This window comes from Petaurus breviceps, unplaced genomic scaffold, assembly GCF_028583685.1.
Source record: "Petaurus breviceps papuanus isolate PSGF00001 unplaced genomic scaffold, PetGlider_PUasm1.0 90847, whole genome shotgun sequence".
NCBI lineage: Eukaryota > Metazoa > Chordata > Mammalia > Diprotodontia > Petauridae > Petaurus > Petaurus breviceps.
This window is the reverse complement of record NW_027187360.1, coordinates 1,598,883-1,621,368: the sequence shown is the minus strand read 5'-3', so window position 1 is coordinate 1,621,368 and position 22,486 is coordinate 1,598,883. Positions and strand designations below refer to the sequence as shown.

General features: G+C 43.5%; 1 protein-coding gene across 3 annotated transcripts in view; it reads left to right on the top strand.

The window, feature by feature from the left end:
* SULF2 (sulfatase 2) overlaps positions 1-22,486 on the top strand; it is a 146,751-nt gene that overhangs the window by 1,294 nt on the left and 122,971 nt on the right. The gene's annotated exons all lie outside the window — the stretch shown is intronic.

Genomic DNA, 22,486 nt, shown 5'->3' with positions numbered 1-22,486 from the left:
GGGGGGAGAAGGGGAAAACCCTAGCCCCAGGGGGGAGCAGATCGTGGGAGAGGTTACCCAGCCCCTTACGTCCTAAGCCAGCGAGGTGACTGGCACAGCCCGGGTGCTGGGCACACGGGTTCCTGACTGAGGAGAGCCTGCCAAGTGAGGTGAGGGACATAGCTTGAAAAATTCACACCGCTGGAGGGGGTGGGGGTGACTGGTGATGACTTCCCCCCCCTTTCTTCTCACGTTTTGGGGCCCCTTGTTTAGTGGGGACCTAGAGCTAGACTAGATGGCCTCGAGGAACAGTGTAGTGCTTGGAGCCCGTAGGGTTCTGACTAAGCCTGTGAACTCTTCTCGCCCCGAGGCTTTCGCGGGGAATAGATTCTGAATGGACTCTAGCAGCCTGCACTCTCAGCCGGCTTTGTCAGTTGGTTCTTCTCTGGGGTTTAAACTCAGTAGGAAACTGAAGAGAACATCGGGAGATCCCTAAGGCCAGCCACGGGAATGAGGAGAACACGAGGGTCACTGGGGAGTGAGGAGCTCCCGGGTGGGGAATGTCGGTTTTTAAAATGTATGGTTTGTTTCCCAGGTCTGGTCTTCCCAGGACCTCCGAGAGACACCCTCCCGGTTTCCCTAGTGTTTTAGAGAGCCTTAGGGGTGGGGATTTAGACATTCTTCTCAAATATCTTTTCCCAGTTCCTTAAAAGCAGAAGGTTCTTTGCGTGGAGAAAACGAGATTTAAACCCATGATTCCCTTTTCTGTGAAATAGCACACGTCCTTACTTCCACTATAAGCCCTGTCTGGATTTAAATACAGAGCAACCGATCCTGATTTTGATACTCTTGTGGTCACCCCCCCCCCAACCTATTTCCCAACCCTTTTCCTACTCGGTTCCCTCTTTCCCTCTGTTTGTGTTTTAATCACTTTTCAGTTAAGAGTAAATATTTAATTAATTAAGTAATTAAATTCAGCTTATGTGTGAATCTGGGTATTTGCACATCTGTGCATATTGGTACAACCTCTATCCACCCCATCTGCCCTTCTTCCTCCTCCAGCCCTCCCACACAATTATTCTCCCCTCTGCTCCTTTAGGGCCAGAGATTTGAGAAACGAGAGTTACAGAAAGATTCTTTTCATGTTTACAGGGAACTCCTGGTAGTAGGAGCCAAAAAGCTTTCTATGAAGCCTAGTAGCAGGTAAAAGTCTTTCTTTTGAGAGCTCCACCCCATGAACCTCTACCCCAAGAAGTTAGTATTTATTCTTATCTTGTTCATAGAAAAAGGAAATTTCCTGCAACTGTACTAACTATTGTAGAATCGGGGAGAGTTTTAATTAAATTAAAGCCATTCGTTAAATAAGGGGGGGGGGAGAACATAAGTGAAGGGCAGTTTCCCTCTATTCACTTACCCTGTTTAGTGGAAGAGAGAAAAATAATTCAAAACAACCTGTCCCAGTGTGTAATTTAATGTTCTAATAAGCAGCTGGAAGGATGATGGTGCTGGGCTTGGCTAATGAAATGTTAGACATTTACACATAAAGTATCTTCCCTCCCTGGGTAGTTCATGTACAGAAATATATGTTCTGTTGAAGTTAACTGGGGCAGGAAGGGTCAGCATGGATTTGAGGTTGTGACTGGGCATCTGGAGTGATTTTTAACATCTGAACTTAAAGTTTTGGGGGGGTTGGGATTTTTTTGTTTGTTTCTGGCTTTTTTTAATGCTGATGGCTTTTTGGTTTGTTTTTTTTTAACATGAGTATTGTAGCAACTTGACTTTGAGGAAAGAGAGCTGGATTTAGAGTGAGAGGATCTGTATTTGAATTCCAGCTCTGCTTCTTACCAGCTATGTGGTCTGAGGCAAACTAACCACTTACCTCAGCTATCAAAGGAGGGGCTTGGTCTCTTCTAGTTCTGATTCCTATGATGAGTTAGTATTGTAAGTCTTGTGTCTTCGGAGTATTTCTCTTTCAAAGAATTGGGAGTAGAGACAGCTGATTCTCCTTGATAAGCCAGTGTCCAGTATAAAAGCAGCACCCGGCTACTGTGCAGTATAACCTGAAACAAGAAGGCTGTGGATGCAATGGAAAGAACATGGAACTGGGAGTCAGGAGTCCTTAGTTCTAATTCTACTTCTGTACCATGTATCCATGTGACCTTGGACAAGTTATTTTTCCTCTGTTGACCCCAGTTTTACTATATATGCAATAACGAAACTGAATAAGACACAGGGGTCTTATTTGGGGTCCATGTCCTTTTTTTAATGTTTTGATAATTGCATTTCAATGTAATTGGACTTTAAAATCCTATATATTTCATTTAATTCATTGAAAAGTATTATTCTGATTAGACATCTCTTGGTTTCACCAGACTTCAAAGGGGCCCATGACACAAAAAATGGTTAAGAAACTCTGGATTAAGACAGGGGTCTGCAAAGTAGAGCCCACAAAGACCAAATTCAGCCTGCCTATGCTTGTATCACCTGCCAGCTGTAAATGGGTGGGGGTTTTTTTCATTTTAAAATATAAAATCTTACTTTAAAACATAAACAACATTCTTAGCTTATAGAAAGTGATCCAGATTAGAAGATGTCAGAGCTTTATTCTAGCTCCATCATGGTTCACCTCCCCATCCCACCTGCACCTAGTTTGAAATGCCCTTTGAGTTTTGGTGATATCTTCATATTACTTTCCCTTAACATTTCTAGCTCCCTTCAAATCAAACTGGTCTCCAAAGTGAGCATCCCATCTCCTATCTCCATGCCTTTGCCCCTGGAAGGCATTCTCCTTCCTCACCTTTCACTTAGAATCAAGGTTCAACTCAGGGGTCATCTCCTACCTGCCACTGGATTCCCTCTATCTCCACTATTGTTACTACTCTAGTAGACCATAAACTCCTGAAGGCAAGGACTGTCTTTCTTTTGTATTTTCAATGTCTAGAAGTAGATGCTTATTCATCGATGTCTTCCTCAGATTATCCTGAATTTACTCATTTGTATACATGTCATCTTATTAAGTGATATATATTTGCTGTTGTTGAGTATGGGTTGGTTTGGATTTTTTTTTTTCAGTCTGACTTTTCATGACCCCATTTGGGATTTTCTTAGCAAAGACACTAGAGTGGTCTGTTTCCTTCTCCCATCTTATTTTACTGATGAAGAAACTAGAGCAAACAGAGTTAAATGACTTGCCCACAGGGTCACACAGCTAGTAAATATCTGAGGCCAGATTTGAACTCAGGAAGATGGTCTTCCTGATTCTAAACCCAGTGTTCTGGCCCCTACACCACCTAGCTGCCCTTGTATACATATATGCATGTATATGTGTGTGTGTATAGGTATCTACATACCTATATACATATATACACATATATAGCAATTTACAAGCCTTATAACTCTATCAACTATGTAAATAATAATTATGCTACATATCCCTCCCCACCCCCTATTCCTAGACTGTAAGCTCTTTGACATCACAGATGGTTTTACTTCTCTCTGTCTCCCCAGCACCTAGCTCAATGGCTTGCATATAGTAGACATTTAACAAGTGTTTGTCAGACTGAGTGAATCCAGCTGTTTTCCCAGCTGAGGGTGGGGTGGCCACAGGGCAAGCTTCTTTTGTGTTTACATTGAGAATGTGGAACATTAGCCAGTCTCTCAGATTAATCCTGGACATTCCACATAACTTGGACATCCCTCCTTGTCACCATATAGTGAAAGAGCAGCAGATTGGTGTGTTTAGCTCATTGTCCCTAAGTAAAAGAAATGGCAGGTTTTACTCTTCTCCATTAAACAGCATGGCACTACACCTATTGCCCCTGCCACTTCTGTACCTGCATACACTCTTCCAGCCAGAACATGAATAGTGGATGTGAAGGGTAAAAAAAAAATGGAAAAACCATGTGTGTTGTAAGCACAAGTGGCTGGCTGGCTAACTGTAGGAGGGTTAAGATCTCCACAGGAGCCAGGACCTAAAGTGGTTGGCTCTTGTGCTTTAAAGATCCTGATTACTGTGTGTCTGGATAGTGTCATCAAGCTGGCTTAGCTCTGCCCTAAAACTGATCAAATTTGGGATGTGACTCTGGTGGCTTTCCCAGAGGTATAGGATATACCATCTGAAAGAGACCCCAATAGATGACACTGGGCCTTACCTGGAAGAACTCCCTTGCGGCTGGTAGCCATGAGCAAAGTCTGCAGAAAGTGTCCCCCAGGATCTCTTTGAATGAAAGGCGCTATCTAATTGCAAGATCATTAAGATCATTATAATTAATTGGCACCCTGATAAATGGCATGATTGCCTAATTGGGGCTGTTGCTAGGGAACCAGGGCTCATGCCATGCACTGCACCATTGCCAAAATTGAAATGGCACACCTAGCCTGCCTGAGCTTTGGACCCTGCAGTTAACAGGTAAGCCAGAGTGATGCTTTTGGCCAAGTCAAATCCATTCCCCTCAGCAGCAGCAGCAGGCATTTCTGTTGAGCACCTACTAGGTGTAGGTACAGATGGCATATCCACCCTTGGTCATTATTGCCCTGGTAGCAGAGAGAATGGTGCAAATGGAGAAAATTACATTTTTATTTTCCTTTTTGAATTTGAATTTAGTGAAGCATCTCAGTGGGCCCTAGTGACAAAATACCTAGTTGCTGAATGGTCATGTCCTTAAGCCGGAGATCGTGTCATGTATTCGAAAGAACTTGGAGTCAGAAAACCTGTTTTTGAGACCTGGCTGCATCCTTTTCTTACTGGCTGTGTGATCTTAAACAAATCATCTCCCTCCTTAAAGCCTCATCCAAGATTCCTTAGATGGTTGTTGTAAGGAAAGGCACTTTGTAAGCCATGTAGTGACCAAGAAATGGAATTGGTGATCGTTTTAAGTAAAGAATTGTCTATGATGTTCTCTGAACTCCTTTACACTGTTGTCTGTGGTCTGTGTGTGTATTGGCCATTTATATTGTCTGGAAATGGTCTTGATTAGTTTCATGTGACAATATACATATATGTGTGCATACATACGTGCATGTACATATATACATGCATGTGTGTATGTGTCTGTACACTTACACATGAAGGTTCAACCACAGAGAGAGAGAGAGAGAGAGAGAGTGTGTGTGTGTGTGTGTGTGTGTGTGTGTGTGTGTGTGTGTGTAGGGAGAGAGATATAGATAGATTTTTTTTCCTTCCCCAACTAGATTATAAGTTCCTTAATGTTAGGAACCCAGTCTTTTCTATTTATGTATAGACACCAACCTTACCCAGGCTCCTATTGGCCCAGAGCTAAGACTCAGTGTTCTAATAAACATCCATTAATTAGAGTCTACCAGATGCAAAGCATTGGATCTGGGGGAGAAAAAGTGAGAAGGAAAAGACATAGCCCCTGCCCTCCAGGAGCTTGCCATCTGTTCAATTCAATAAACGTTTATTAAATGTCTGCATTGTACCGGTGCTGAGCTTAAAGGACCTACCTCTAGGCTGGGCCAGTGCTAACATCTTGACTTTGTCTGCAACTAGAACCAAGCCCCCACTTCCACTCTCAGTTTGCCACATAGGTACAGACCAAAAAGCCACACTGCCTCGAGGCCCTGACCTGATCCTTGGCTTCCCTTTCTGGCTCTCCTATTTGTAGGGCTCTGAGTTCCACCTGAGAGCTATCGAGTTGACCCTGTTCCCAGACTCATTACAAGGAGCACTCCTATGCTTGAGTTGGTTGGCCTGGTCCATCCTCCAGGTAATGTGAGTGCTGCCCGCCCCTCAAGATGTGTTTGACCAGGTGGGAGGCCAGATGTTTGAGGAACAGGCCTGCCAAGAATCCTGCTCACTGACTGAAAATCAGTTGGGGTGGAGAGAGGAGGGAAGGGTGGAGCAGGGCCCATAGAAGGTTTGATTCATTAGGCCCAAAAGAGAAAATGAGGAGACTTCAGGAGGATTTCCTCAGCCGAAGGAAGGAGACAAGTGCCTGCAGTACTCTGGGATGTAGCCATCTCCTTTGTCCATGGTAACTTAATTCAACAGCACGTGTTTATGGAGCACCTGCCACCCCCTCCACCAAGGGCTTTTGTTCTAATGGGAGACACGGTATGTGCAGGAATAAGTAAATACATTATCATTTGAAGAAGGAGGGAATACTGCCAAAGGGACCATTGCTGAATTTCAAGGCATAAAATCATTCATTTTAAAAATATCTTTTAAATGTCTCATGTGGGTAGAGTACTATGCAAGGCAACCAATGAGATGTAAAGCTTAAGTAAGACACCATCCCTGCCTCATGGGCTGGAAGCCCGGTGGCCAGCAAAGTTCTAGGAAGAAGCAGGTAGGTGCCCCAGTAGATAAAACGCTGAGCCTGACGTCTGTAAGCCCTGAGTTCAAATCCCGCCTCAGACGCTACCCGCTTTGTGACCTTGGGCAAGTCCAGTGCTGGACTTATGTCTGCCTCAATTTCCTCCCCTGCAAAATGGTGATTTTATATTGTACATTTATGTATCATTTCTATATGTATCTTACTTTTGCGATTATTAGACACGTGACCTGCGGTTATCTAGCTAAGCCCAGACCGTGCCTGACATGCTGTTCAAGCCTTCGACCCAGCAGTATACTCCTCCTCCTCGCTACTGTCATGCCTATGTGATTCTCATCTGCACTTTCTATCTCTTGCTCTGGGAACAATAATCATTCCTCCCACTGCTTTGGCGGGGTGGTGTTGCATAGCGGCTAGCCAGCCAGGTGCTAGGAATGCTGGATTCAAATCCTGCTTCTAAGACAATACTGTCTGGGCCCATGGGTAGGTTACCCAACCTATCAGGGCTCAAGTTGCAGACAAGAAGCTGGTCTTGTTGGAAGGAGTCTATCTGGGATAGATAGCCCTCAGCTGGGGGTGGAGGGAAAGGGTGGGGTATGGTGGATAGAGCACTAGGCCTGGAGTCAGGAAGATCTGAGTTCAAATCTGTCCTCAGACAATTACTAGCTGTGTGACCCTGGGCCAGTCATTTAACCCTGTTAGCCTTAGTTTCCCATCTATAAAATGGGAATAATAATAGCACCTACCTCCCAAGGTGGTTATGAGGATCAGATGAGATAATATTGACAAAGTGTTAAGCACAGGGCCTGGCATGTAGTAGCTACTCAAATGCTTAGGGGGCAACTAGGTAGTGCAATGTATAGACTGGACCTGGAGCCAGGAAGACCTGAGTTCAAATCTGACCTCAGACACTTACTGTGTGACCCTGGGCAAGTCACTTAACCCTTCTTGCCTCAGTTTCCTCATCTGGAAAAATGAGTAGGAGAAGGGAATGGCAAATCACTTCAGTATCTTTACCAAGAAAACCCCAAGTGGGGTCACAAAGAGCTGGACATGAATGAAACAACTGAACAATTTCCTCCCTTTTTTCTTAACCCCTTTCCTTCCCTCCCTTCCCTCCTTCCTTCCACTTTTCCCTCCTTGCCTCCTTTCCCTTCCTCCCTTCTACACTGAAGAAGCTACAAGTATAACTCCCATTCTGTCCCACTAATTTAGTGTCTGGGGGTATTCTAGTTAATTGAATTTCTGATCAACCACAGCCTTGTCCTTTTCCTCTCACCAAGCCTGGTGTTGAAGATTTCCCCAAAATATCTACCTTAGCAATTGAATCAAATTCAGTGGATGCACATGAATGTGTCTTTCCTTGATGAATCATCTCCTGGACCTGGGGGTCATCACCATGAGCATTAGGGATCATCATTTGGGGTCAGGGATAAAGGAAGACAACATGGGGAAAATTGTGCCAGATCTGGACAGAGCTCAGGTCAGATTCTGGAAACTGGTTTTAGTTTACTATTGTTGTTTTAAACAAAGTTCCTGATTCCACCTCATTTTCTTATGATTTTCCTCTTCCTCTTAAGACAGTGCCAAAAGAGGGGCAGCTAGGTGGCACAGTGAATAGAGCACCAGCCATGGAGTCAGGAGGACCTGAGTTCAATTCCGGCCTCAGAAATTTGACACTTACTGGGTGTGTGACCTTGGGCAAGTCACTTAACCCCAATTGTCTTGCCTTCCCCCTAAAATAAAATTTAAAAGTTTTTTTTTTTTAAAGACAGTGCCAAAAGCAACAATACCCAACTCAGGACCCAGCTCAGGTGCTGCCTCCTCCATGACAGCTTCCAGGACTGCCCCCCCCCGCCCCCTTCAAGCACATAGTAGATGCTTATTAAATATTTGTTGAATGTTAAAGATGACTACAACAGGTCTTTAACCTTCCCAGAGACCAAATGGTATAGGAAAAGACCACTGGACTTAGATTAAGGAGAGATCTGGGCTCAAATGATGCTTCTGAGTGTTATCAGCTCTATGACCATGGGGACTCCTTGGACCTCATTATTCTCTGCTCAGTGAGAAAGTTGGACCAGGTGAACATTAAATTCTAAACTCTAAACTCCCTCCTAGCTCTGAATTCTGTGATCTGTGGGCCTCACAATAACTTTATAAGGCCGGTAGCACAAGTATTATTATCCCTACCTTACAAAAGAAAAAAACCTCCTCTCGGGTAGATTTAAGTGACTTACACAAGAGCACACAGCTAGTAAGTGAGGGGGAAGAGAAAGGGAGTATGCAGTTATTAAGCTCCCACTATGTACTAGGGACTGTGCTTCGAGCTTTATAAATAGAATAGGTGACTCTGGAGTCAGATAACCTGGGTTCAAGTCCCATTTCAAGTGTTTGCTAACTGTATGACCTTGGGCGGGTCACTTAACCCCACTAGACTTCCCATTGATCATTCTTGAAAGGAGACTGTGAACTATACAGCTTCAGAAATCCCTCTGGCTCTAAATCTGTGAAAAAATCTGAATCTGGGTGGTGCAAGGAATAGAGCACCAGGCCTGGAATCAGGAAGCCCCAAGTTCCAATCCAGCCTCAGATAACTACTAGCTGTGTGACCCTGGGCAAGTCACTTAACCCTGCTTGCCTCAGTTTCCCCATCTATAAAATGAGCTGGAGAAGAAAAGGATAAACCAGTCCAATATCTTTACCAAGAAAACACCAAATGGAGTCAGATGTAACTGAAAAATGACTCAACAACAGTAGACATATACATATATATATACACACAAACACAGATGCATGTGTGTATGTGTGTACATTTATGTATACATATATGTATATATAGGCAACCAGGTGGCACAGTGGATAGAGTGCCAAGCCTGGAGTCAAGAAGACTTATCTTCCTGAGTTCAAATCCAGGCTTAGAGATTTCCTGGCAAGTTACCCTGGGCAAGTCAGTTAACCCTATTTGCCTCAGTTTCCTTATCTGTAAAATGAGCTGGAGAAGGAATAGCAAAACTGTTCCAGTATCTTTGCCAAATGGGTTTCAAAAGAGTCAGACATGATTAAAATAACTATATAACAACAGGTTATATAGTTTGTTTATGTTATATATGTGTTTTTTGTGTTTTTGTTTGTTATATATGTGTTTGTTTATGTGTATATATGTAGGTAAATATATACATATATGCATGTGATATATTTAGCTCGATATAATTGGTTTCCTTCGTAATCCTACATATTATATGTATTTTAAAACATTATTCAGAAGGAAATTCATAGGCTCCACCAGACTGCCAAAGGGATCCAAGATGCAAAAAAAAAGAAAAAAAGGTTAAGAACCGCTGCCAAAGACCATGGATTGTCAGAGCTGGGAGGGACCTTTAAAGGATCCCTAGGAACTTGAGGCCCAGAGAAGCTGAATGATGCCCACCATAGCACACACACAGGTAGAGTATAAGCTCCCTGAGGGCAGGAACTGTCTTTTGTTTCTTGTTGTGCCCCCTGCACTTAGCACAGTGCTTTGTGCATAGTAGGTACTTAATAAATGTTGAGTGATTGATTGATATACTAAGTAGCAGCTAAGGGGTTCAAGGGATAGAGCACTGGGCCTGGAATCAGAAAGACACGAGTTGAAATGTGGCTTCAGATAGTCACTAGTTGTATGACCCTGCTAAAGTTGTTTAATCTCAGTCTCAGTTTCCTCATCTGTAAAATGGGGATGATGATATTAATATCTGCCTTCCAAGATTGTTGTGAGCATCAGATGAGATAATATTTGTACAGGGAGTAAGGAAAGTACTTAATAAATGCTCATTTCCTTCCCTCCTTTACTCCTCCAGGATCGACTCAGCCCCCAAATCCAGTGTTCTTTCCACCATCCTGTGCCACCAAAGGCATTTCACCAAGTCCCAGACACCAAAGCAAGAAGGGCCATGTAGGGTCCTTCCTGCATCCCCCAGGAAGAGCTCATTAAACCAGGGGTTTCCAGATGTTAGACTGACTCTCCCTGTCATTGCAGGTGGCTCTGCACCCCTACAAGGCTCAAATAATCCCTCCAGTCCTCCTTAAGCCGTGCAGTCTGTGCTTTTCAGGGTCAGTGATCCCTAGGGGAGAGCCCCCACTAGCGTGCCTAAGTACTGTATCTCAGGGGCGCTGAGCCAGATCACCAGCGCTGGTCCTGTTTGTCCTCGGCATCCTCATCTGAAAGATGGGCGTGACTTACTGTCTGTCACCAGCTCAGATTATCTAGTGTGTTCATGAGAGGGATGTCCATCCAGTGGAACAGGTGTCCCCGGACAGGAGGTCGGGAGGTTCGCTGACTGGATCATGCCCCTTTCCCCCTCCCTGGCTTACTCTGCTTGGTCCCAGCTGTCATGGTCTTAGCTTTCACTGCTCCCTCTCCTTCCAACGAAGCCATTAGCGTATCTGGCGATGCAGTGAATTCCTAATAGCAGCGAGGTTCTCATCGTGACACTCTATGGAAAATTGGTCACAGCTCCAGAACTACTTCTGACCTATCAGGCGGCAGGAGCTTCTCCTACCACTTTACAATCTATTTCAAGCTGCTAATTAGATTTCACAGCAAACACCGGGTTAGGAATGGACCTGTCATTCTAATTCTCTTGACTCACATTTCTAAATTTAGCCGGTTATTTGGTAAAATTGCTTCAAACGCTCTCACCCAGCTCCAGTATATGTTTCCCAAATAATTGTGAGTTTGGAGCCGTCTCCAAGGAGTGCTAATAAGGAGTTCTTCACCTACTAATAACAGGAATGTAACATGTAGAAATCGTTTATACCTCTGTGAATGGGGGGGAGAGGGAGCCTAAGTCAAAAGTAATTGCCGACATAGACAGAAGCTGGTCATCATAATTTCTTTTTTATATTCCTTGTGGAGGGTAATGGTGATTTCTCTAAGTATAAACGTTCATTCCACATGGATAAACACACACCTGCACTAGGTACCTTCCAGGAAGGAGTGAAACCCTGGGACAGAAATATCCATCACTCATTTAGAAGACTGTAGAATGGTAGGGCTGAAAGGGATGGAACTGGAAAAAAGGCATCCAAGCACTGTTAAATCTCTTCCCCTCATTTTGTAGATGAGGAAACTGAGACTCGGAGGGCCTAAGAGGTCACACATAGCTAGGAAGTCATGGAATTAGGGGTAGAATTCAAGTCCTTTAACTCTGCCTATGGAACAGAATGTGAGAGCTTAAAAGGAACCTTTTGTGAAATCATCAAATCCTACAGCACCATTCTCCTGGAGTTGTTCAGTTCAGTTGTTTTTCATTGGGGTCTAACTCTTTGTGACCCCCGTTTAGGGTTTTCGTGGCAAAAATACTGAAGTGGCTCACCATTTCCTTCTCCAGTTCATGTGACAGATGAGGAAACTGAGGCAAACAGGGTTAAGTGACTTACAGGGAGTAAAACAGCTAGTAAGTGTTTGAGGCTGGATTTGAATTCATTGAGATGAATCTCCTTGATTCAAGCCCCAATACTCTATCCACTGTGCCACCTAGCTGCTAATTAGATTTTATTGCAAACACCTGGAGTATCACTTCTCAAAGTGTGGTCCACAGGCCCTGGGCATCTGGTCAAAACTATTTGTTAAGGTCAAAACTATTTTCACAATACTGCTAAGACATTTTTAATTTCTAATATGTTAAACATCAGTAGATGTAATCTACATACACAAAAGCTCTCTGGGATCCTCAAAAAAATTCTTTACTTGTTTAATTTATTTATTTTTAGTTTTCAACATTCATTTCCACAAGATTTTGAGTTACAAGTTTTCTCCCCATATTTCCCCTACCCCCACCCCAAAATATTGATCCTACTGAATACTGTTTCCCCCAATCTGCTCTCTCTTCTATCCTCTGCCATGCCCCCTCTGACTTTCTAATAGGGCAAGATGGACTACTGTACCCCACTGCCTGTATATCTTATTTCCCAGTTGCATGTAAAAAAAAAATATATATATATATATTAACATGTGATTTTAAAACTTTGATTTCCAGATTCTTTCCCTTCTTCTCTCGTCACCCACCCCTACTGGGAGGAAAAGCGATTCAATATAGGTTATACATGTGTAATTATGCAAAACATTTCCATAATAGATATATTGTGAAAGAATGACTACTTTTCTCTCCATCCTATCCCGCCCCACACTTATTCTATTTTCTATTTTGACCTTGTCCCTTTTCAAAAGTGTTTGCTTCTAACTACCCTCCCCCCAATCTGCCCTCCCTTCTATCATCCCCCCTCTTATTCCCTTCCTCCCTACTTTCCTTTAGGGTAAGATACGCAATTTGGTGTGTATCTTATACCCTCCTTAAGCCAAATTCAATGACAGTACAATTGACCCATTCCCTTTTGCCTTCCTGTTCTTCCCCTGCATTGTAACAGTTTTCTCTTGCCTCTTTTATATGGTAATTTACCCTATTCTATCTCTCCCTATCTCCTCTCATTATATTCTTCTCTCACCTCTTAATTTTATTTTTTAGATATTTTCCCTTCCTATTCAACTGATCCTATGCCCTCTGTCTATATATACATGTACACATATATATATATATGCACACTCACATATGTATTTATATGCACATATACCCTCCTGCATAAACATATGTATGTATACATATATACATATATATTCCCTTCAACTATCCTCATACTGAGAAAAGTCTCATGAGTTACAATTATTGTTTTACCATGTAGGAATGTAAATAGTTCAATTTTAATAAGTTCCTTATGATTTCTTTTCCCTGTTTACCTTCTTATGCTTCTCTTGCTTCTTGTATTTGAAAGTCAAATTTTCTCTTCAACTCTGTTTTTTTTTTCCATAAAGAATGCCTGAAAGTCCTCTATTTCATTGAATGACCATATTTTCCCCTGAAACATTATACTCAGTTTTGCTGGGTAGGTGATTCTTGGTTTTAATCCTAGCTCCTTTGACCTCTGGAATATCATATTCCAAGTCTTTCAATCCCTTAATGTAGAAGCTGCTAGATCTTGTGTTATCCTGATTGTGTTTCCATAATACTCAAATTGTTTCTTCCTGACTGCTTATAATATTTTCTCCTTGATCTGGGAACTCTGGAATTTGGCCATGATATTCCTAGGAGTTTTCTTTTTAGGATCTTTTTCAAGAGGTGATCAGTGAATTCTTTCAATTTCTATTTTGCCCTCTGGTTCTAAAATATCAGGGCAATTTTCCTTGAGAATTTCTTGAAGGATGATTTCTAGGTTCTTTTTTTGATCATGGCTTTCAGGTAGCCCAATAATTTTTAAATTATCTCTCCTGGATCTGTTTTCCAGGTCAGTGGTTTTTCCCATGAGATATTTCACATTGCCTTCTATTTTTTCATTTGCTTGGATCTGTTTAATAGTGTCTTGCTTTCTCATAAAGTCATTATCTTCCATTTCCTCCCATCTAATTTTGGAGGAATTATTTTCTTCAGTGAGTTTTTGAAATTCCTTTTCCATCTGGCAAATTTGGCTTTTTAAGGCATTCTTCTCATTGGCTTTTTGGGCCTCTTTTGCCATTTGAGTTAGTCTGTTTTTTAAGGTGTTATTTTCTTCAGTCAGGTTGTTGACTCTTTTCATGATTTTCTTGCATCATTCTGATTTCTCTTCCCAATTTTTCCTCTACTTCTCTTACTTGATTTTCAAAATCCTTCTTAAGCTCCTCTATGCCTATAACCAGTTCATATTTTTCTTGGAAGCTTTTGATGCAGGAGTTCTGACTTCATTGGCTTCCTCCCGTTCCATGCTTTGATCCTTTTAGTCCCCAAAAAGGATTCTGTGGTCTGTGTTCTTCTACTTGTTCATCTTGCCAGTCAATTACTTGACATTTGAGCTCGTTGCCATGGTAGAACTCTGCTTCCAGAGAGGAGAGCTTGGTCCCAAATCGCTGGGGTTTTTTCACATGTTGTCAGAGGTCTGAGGAGGGCACCCTCTCTACAGACACCACACCGGCAAACTGGTGATTCTCACCCCAGGATCACCACCCAAGAAAGGGATCCAGATCCAAGCAGTTAAAAGCAAGAGCAATTACCCTCAGAATGGTCACTGGGTCCCCCTACAATCTGTAGGCCAGGAGCTCCTGAGGCAGCCACTCGGCAGACCTCCATGCCTTCGCCACCTCTTGCCCCAAGGCCAGGGGCCAGACCATGCCCTTCCTTTCCAACAGACTTCCTGACTGGTCTTTTACTTTCTTTTTGGTATTGATGGGTTGAAAAGTCTGGAAACTGCCACAGTTGCTGGTGACTCACTCTCCTGAAGTCTGCTCTGGCCACTGTTGCCTCCCTGGGGCCAAAACCATGTGGCTCACATGGGACTGTGCTTGGCTTCCAGCGTGCTGCAATGAACCCTTCCTGTCAGGCTACTGGGCTGCCCTCAGCAGGAGATTTGTTTCTCTCTGTCACTTTGTGGGTTCTGTAGCTCTAAAATTTGTTTAGAGTCATATTTTATAGGTATTATATATGGTTGTGTGGAGAAGTCATGGAATTTCCTGTTTCTACTCCGCCATCTTGGCTCTGCCCCTGATCCTCAAAAATTAAGAGTATAAGGAAATCCAAACATCAAAAAGTTTGAGAACCACTGGCCTAAAGGATGCTGGAAATCAGAAAGACCTGGGTTCAGATTCTACCTTTGACACTTAAATACCTACATGATTTACCAAGTCCCTTGATCTCTTTCAACCTCAGTTTCCTTATCTATAAAATGAGGATGATAAAACCAACCTTGCATAACAACCTTGGTTGTTATGGGGCTCAAACAATATCATGTATGTAAAGCACCTTACGAAAGTGTAGTAATGTAATAACACTGAGGCAGAGGGCTGGCCATGGAGGCTGGAAGGTCTGGGTTCAAGACTTACCTCTGTCACAGACTAGATCTGTGACTGTGGGTAAGTCACTAAATCTCTCCATGCAACTAATTCTCAGAGTTACAGATGAGTGGCCAGTATGTATCCCTTTGGGGAGCAGGGATGGGGAGTGATTTCTACACCATTCATTCCTTATGCCAACAAAATCACAGGTCACAAATCACAAGTGGAGTCAGATCATTTTCTTTCTTTTCCTGTTCTCATTATATTCAATTGAGTTCAAATAGAAATGGTCCAGAGGCAAGTTGCTGTTTTGCTTTTTTTTTTAATACTCAGACTGTTGCACAGGTGTATGAAATAACTGCTTTTTTGTAGTCGTATAAAAATATTGGTTCATGAATTTATCCTCTGGAGACTCACTGTAAACCCCTTCAGGAAAACTCCAGTAAAAGACAGAGCATGGGGATGGTACATACTTCATCTTATCCCCACATGGCTTGGATTTCTTCTTTTAGGTCTCTGTGTTTTTAGAACTTTCCATACATGTAGTTTAGTGATTATAAGTATTACAACATCTATTATATAGATTGCTTGTAAGAGTCTATGGATCAAAATAACATCTAGGTGATGGTGGGTCAGTTTTGTCTATAATAATCAACAAGCATTTATCAAGGAAGTATTAGGTACCAGACACCATACTAAGCATTGAGAACGCCAGGAGAAAAGGGAAGCAGCTACTTACTACTCTCAAGAGGTTTAATGTCAGGGGAGACTATATACATACATACATATATATACATATATATGTGTGTATACACATACAAATACACATTTCTGTCAATATATACAAAAAATAGGGCAACTAGGTGGCATATGTGTGTGTTTCATATATAGTTTGTGTGTATGAACAAAAAAATGGGCACTTAGGTGGCTCAGTGAATAGAGTGCTGAGCCTGGATTCGAGAAGATTCATCTTCCTGAATTCTAATCCAACCTCAGGTCCTTACTAGCTGCATGACCCTGGCCAAGTCACTTAACCCTGTTTGCCTCCATTTCCTCATATGTAAAATGAACTGGAGAAGGAAATGGCAAACCACTCCAGCATCTCTGCCAAGAAAACCCCAAATGGGGTCACACAGAATCAGACAGGACTAAAAACAACTGAACGAGCACAATACACAAAACAGTCACAAAGTGATTCGGCTGGAAAGAGCTAGCAGCTAAGGGGATCGGGAAAGGTCTCTTGTGGAAGGCAGTGCTTGATTTGAGCCCTGGAGGAAAGTAGGGTTTCTGAGCAGGGTTGGGGAGAGAAAGTGTGTTCTAGGCATGGGGCAAGCACAGCCAGGGCAGAGACGCAGAGGCAGGAGATGAATGTTGTGTGTGAGCAAGAGGGAGAACACCAGTTTCGCTGGATCATCGTGTGAATGAAAAGAAGTGCTGTTTACCAAGGCTGGGAAGGTTCCGATATAATTTGTACATTGTACTCAAGGAGAATGGGGAGGGAAGGTCTATGTTTGTAACATGGGGATTTGTCATATTGGTTTATGTAGGATAGGGAGCTTTGGCAGTAATCATCATTATCTTGTTCTTGTCTTTTGCTCTCAGGTTCAATCCATCAATAGGCATTTATTAAGCACCCACTGTATGCCAAGCACTGTGCTAAATGCTGGGGATACAAAAATAGAGGCAATAGACTGTCCCTGCCCTCAAGGAACTTACAGTCTAATGGGAGAGACAATATACAAATTTGTACAAAGCAAGCTTTATAAATGATAAAAAAGGATATAATTAACAGAAAGAAGGCACTGGGAGTTAAGAGGGGTTGGGGAAGGCTTCCTGTAAAATATGGGATTTTAGTTGGGATTTAGAGGAAGCCAGGGAGGTCAGTAGGTGGAGCTGAAGAGCGAGAGCATTCCAGGCATGGGAACCAGCCAGAGAAAATGCCCAGAACCAAGAGATGAAGTGAGTGTCTCATTCATGGAACAGCCCAGGAGGCAGGTGTCCCTGGATTACAGTCCATGTCAGAAAGTGGGCTCAGATAGACATGGTCCTGGGCCAGGTTTCCATTCTTGTATCCAGTGCTCTATGGGCTGTTACACAGGTGAACCAAAAATTGCTTTTTGTAGTTGAATGAATGTGTTAGGATGCTTGCTTGTCATCAGACTCACTGAATGTATTCTCGGTACAATTGTATCACTGTGCCTTGCATGTATAGAGTATGCCAAAAGTCCTACTGCAGTCTTTAGCTTTTATAGCTTTAAATAGCAACAATACATAATCATGATCGTCAGTAACAGACAGGGCAGTAGGGATGCTTTCAGGGGTTTTATACCCCGTTCTGGGTCCCTCTACCTTGACATTTTTTCTCCTGTTATCATTACTCTTACATTTCCTATTATTTGGTATTGTCATTGTTGTTATTGCACATGAGAAAATGGCCTAGAGAGCTTAGACAAGATCACACACCCAGCAAGAGTGGTGGGCATCGAGATCAAGGTCTCCTGATTTCTCTGTCTTAGCGTTCCTTCACTCCTTACCGACCAGTGGCCTAGAAAGGGAGCATTGTGAATTTTGACAATTAGAAGAGAACAATGACTCTGCCCAGGTCCAAATTGATGGCTTTTGGCCACAGAGAGGCTCTGGGGAGCCATGACTTCGTTCCAGGCCGCAGGGGCCGCTCTTGTCCACAAGTGGGTCGGTTGGCGAAGCATGACACTGGATGCAATGAGCAGAGGTGGACATTTCTATTTGTAATTTTCTTCTCCCCACCTCCTTCCCCCAAAGCACACAGGGACTGTTGAGTGGCTTTATGCCTATGCATTGGATTAGTTAAATGTAATTTTCAAGGGGAAGAGAGCAGACTACATTGCAGACATCTACAAAAGTCAGATTCCTCTGGGTGCTTTTTCCTGCAGATAAACTCATAAGGAGATTAGGTGGAGAGTACCCTTTCCAGGTATAGAATTTTAAAAATAAGCCATTGTAGGTCAGTATCTCCCAAAGTAGCCATGACAATTTTCCAAGCTCAAGGGCTGTACTAGGCTGGGGAACAAGACCTCTGGTGCCCACTCGCCACCTGCCCTGCCTACAGGCATAGATTTATGCCATCTAGGAAGGAACCCACCACTTCCTGGACTTCCAAGGTCCTTGCAGATACCCAGAGGCTTCTGGGGAAAATCTTTTGAAAATTCAGCCATCCTTGACTAATTCCCTAACTCCCTTGAACAAGTCACTTTCTAGCAAGAGACAGGGCCAGACTAACATGAAAGCCCAACACAGGATGATTCAGACCAATATATGTCAGGAGAGAACATCAGCCCAGAACCCAGACACAGAGCAAAGCAACCCAGGGGCCCTATCCAATGCAGGAGACAGGACCAGAGCAGTGCCTAGTGCAGGATGACTCAGGAACCCCATATCCATGCAACAGGAGACAGGGCCAGATCAGGGGCCGCCACTGCCTGAACCACAGCAGGAGATAAGGCCAGACAGTTCCTGCAAAAGGTGAAGCCTGTTCTTCGCCATGAAACTCAAGATTGGGCAGCGCCTACCCATGACAAGACACTTGACCAAGTTTAGAAGAGGATGTGATGAGCAGGACAGTTTTGCTATTACCAGTTAAATTTATAACAGAAGTTCACAGTTTCATATACAGTCATTTTTTTCTGTTCTTTGTATATGGAAATTTTTTTCTATATTTATACTGAAAGATCTATGAGGCAGTTAGGTGGCACGGTGGATAGAACACTAGGTCAGTGAACAAGAAGACCTGAGTTCAAATCTGGCCTCAGTCACTTGACCCTAGGCAAAGCACTAAATCTCTGCCGGCCTCAGATTCCTCAGCTGTAAAATGGGAATGATAATGGCCTCCATCTCCCAGCCTTGTTCTTTATTCTATATATAATAAGATCTCTAGAGCCAGAAAGGACCTCAGAAGCCATCCAGTCCAGCCCCATTATTTTTACAGGTGGGGAAACTGAGGCTTAAGGAGCTAAAGAAACTTGCCCAGGGTCACACAAGTAGTAAGAGTCAAAGGTTTTGAACCTAGGTCTTTGAACCTGTGCTGGATGTCGAAGTGGATAGAGCACTGGGCTTACAGTCAGGAAGACTCATCTTCCTGAGTTCGAATCTGACCTCAGATACTTACTAGCAGTGTGACCCTGGGCAAGTCACCTAACCCTGCTTGCCTCAGTTTCTTCATCTGTAAAATGAGCTGGGGAAGGAAACCCCACATGGGGTCACAGAGAGTCAGACATGATTGAAAACAACTGAACAACAATGTCTGATTTCAATGCCAGTGCCCCTTCTCTTGTGCCTCACTGAATACTTAGAGTTTACAAAGTACTTTTCATGGCAATGTAGAGTTGTGGAGAGAGTGATGCAGGTACCATCTTCTGCATTTACAGTGAGGGAATTGACTTGCTCAAGGTCACGCAGTCAGAACTCAGACCCTCAGGCAGCCTGACTCCAGTTCCAGAGTTTTTTCTGCTATACTTCGCTGTAATCTCTTCTAGCTCTTGGTATTCCAAGATTCGCTGGCAGGAGGAGAAGCTGATGTTAGTCAAAGATGGAGCCTGGAAGCAACTTAGTGGTGAGGGGAGGTCGAGGGCGGGCGGGCAGTGGATAGAATGCTGGGCCTAAAATCAGAAAGACATGAGTTCAAATTGAGGCTTACACATACCATATTGTGATCCTGGGCAAGTCACTTAACTTTTATTTGCCTCCGTTTCCTTATATGTAAAATGGGAATAACATGGTGGTGGTTGTCCTTCCTGCTCAAAGAGGACCAAAATGGCATCTCTGTGATGGGGTCAGGGTCTGACTATGGTTGATCAGACCAACATGAGGCCGGAAGGCTCTACCCCAGGTCAGGTACAAATAGTTCATGTGAATAATAACAGTACCCGACTCCCCACCTCCCCCAGGTTGCTGTAAGGATCAGATGAGATAATAACTGAGAGGTGCTTAGCACAATGCCTGGCACAAAGTCAGGGCTGCGTGCATGTTATTATTCATCACCAGGAGGTATTCTTAACCTTTTAAGCACTCTTCGATATCCCTCTTTTGTGCAAGACCAGGAAAGAGGCAAATTCATCTTAGGAACCCCCAAACTGCCCTTCTGCTCCCTCCCTTCCTCCCTGTCCCTTAAAGAACAACTTTCAGATCCTTCATTTGCATTGTAATGTCAGTGACTCATAACATATGACCCTCCTCGCCTCCCCCTTCCCAGGAGACTTTGCATTTTGGCAAGGATCAAAGCCCTAGAGAGAGGGAGAGATGCTCTGATGTTGAAATGTCAGGCGTCAGCCGATGGATGGTTTGGGGATAGACATAGGCCGCGCCCCCTAAAATCTTACCAGTGAGGTGTCGTGTTTGTATAATCATCCCTTCCTGTTTAAATGAATAGAGATATGCTGATTGCAAAAGTAGATGAGAAGGTTAGTGATTATCCTCTGAACACCAGGACCTAACTTGTCTCCTGAACTTTGCCGTTTCCTTTCCCCCACCCTGGAGCGCTCTGGCCAGTGCTGGAGAGGGTAGTGACTTCCCAGCTCCAGCACTGTAGAATGGGTGTGATCTGGGCCATGCAGGTCAGAGTGTGATTCAGTCATCCTCAGAGCCCCACACACACAAGGCATGGTGGGGCTTGGCAGTGGGCAGACTGATAAAGATGCAACTACTTCCAAACCTGGCCCCCAATTTTGCCACACAAGATTATAGGATTTGGAGCTGAAAAGGGCCTTAGAGAGAATCTACACTAACTGCCTGGTAGTGAAGGAAACACATGCCCCAGAAGGGAAGGTGATTTGCCCCAGGTCACAGGGAAAACCTTGGATTCATGCCCAGATCCTTTAACTCCAGACTCAGGGTTGATTCTGCTGTTCCAGGTTTCCCACATCTTTTTTGAATCATGCTCCTTTTAAGTTGTCCGGCGTGGAAGCCCAAAATATTGGGAAGAATCCATTCAGAATCAGAGACTTTAGAACTAAGATTCCTTAGATCTAGTCCAAGCTTCTTGTTTTTTACAGATGAGCCAACAAGCCCAGGTTGGTTAAGGGTCTTGACAGAGATCACAGGAAGAGTTAACATTGGAATTAGCATGAGAACCCAATCATCCACTGAGAAGTCCAACATTCTGTGTCATTTTACCTGACTTTCTGAACAGAGAAATGGAACATTTGTCCCTGAGCAGGTGGCAAGTCCATGACAACTTTCCTGGGCATAGAACCCAGGAGTCCTTATTCCCAGGTTTTTCTAGTCACTGGCTAGCAGCTTCAGAAAACCCAAGTTCGTATTCAGGCCCAAATGCTAACTATATGCATGACCTTGGACAGGTCATTTTTAACTCTCTGGGCCTTAGTTCCCTTATCTGTAAGATGGGGGGTGATCTAGAGCAGGAATTCTTAACCTGGGATCTTCAGGCCTGTGAACTTAGATGGGGAAGAAAAATGCATCTTTATTTTCATTAACCTTCTAATGAAATTTAGCATTGCCTTTAATTATGAATTTTTAAAAAATAATTCTGAGAAGGGGTCCATTGTCTTCGCCATAGTGGCAAAGGGGACCATGACATTCAAAAAGGTTAGGGACATCTTCTCTAGGTAATCTCAAAAGCCACTTCCAGCTCAAAATCCCTTGAGATGGAGTTGATATAAGGGCTAGCTGCCCCACTAAGGGAAAGGGGAACTCTGGGTCAGAGGTAAGCAAAGCAAGACTGGGCACCAACTGGCATTTTCTTAAAAGGGACTCAAAAATCAGAGAATCCTTGTGCAAACCTCTCCTAACGTGGCTTTGGTCATCTCTAGCAGTCCACATGGGAATCCCCTCTGAGCAAGACTGTTCACTGTTTCAGAAGGGATGCCTTCCCCCTCTTGACCAAGCTCTGACTAGCAAGGCCTCCTGAGGGCAGAGCAACCTAGTAACCTGTGCCTGGCCCCTGCTAGTCTTGCCAACCTGACCTTTTCCCCACCTATGACTTCATCTATTTAAATATATTTCCTCATCTGTAAAATGGGATAATGATTTCCCTCCCCCTCTCCACCTCCCACCTCTGTCTCATGAGATCATAGGTGCTTTGTAACCATGCAGTATTCTACAGATAGAAGGTGGCATTTGGGGTTCCCCTTGCTTCCCCCTGGCTATGACTCCTTCTCTGCAGGTTCAACATACCTGCTCTTAAATTCTTCCATTATTTATACCCCCTTTGCCCTGGGGTCCTAACTTTGACTATCCTCCTTTCAGCCTTGAGTTAATGCCCCCCCAACACACATCTTTACCCAGACCAACTGCGCCTTCCGCTTCCCATCTTGGGTCTTGTTTCTCACTTAAAATGCCCTTTTCTCTCCATCTCCCCTCTATTGATATTATACTTATCCTTCAG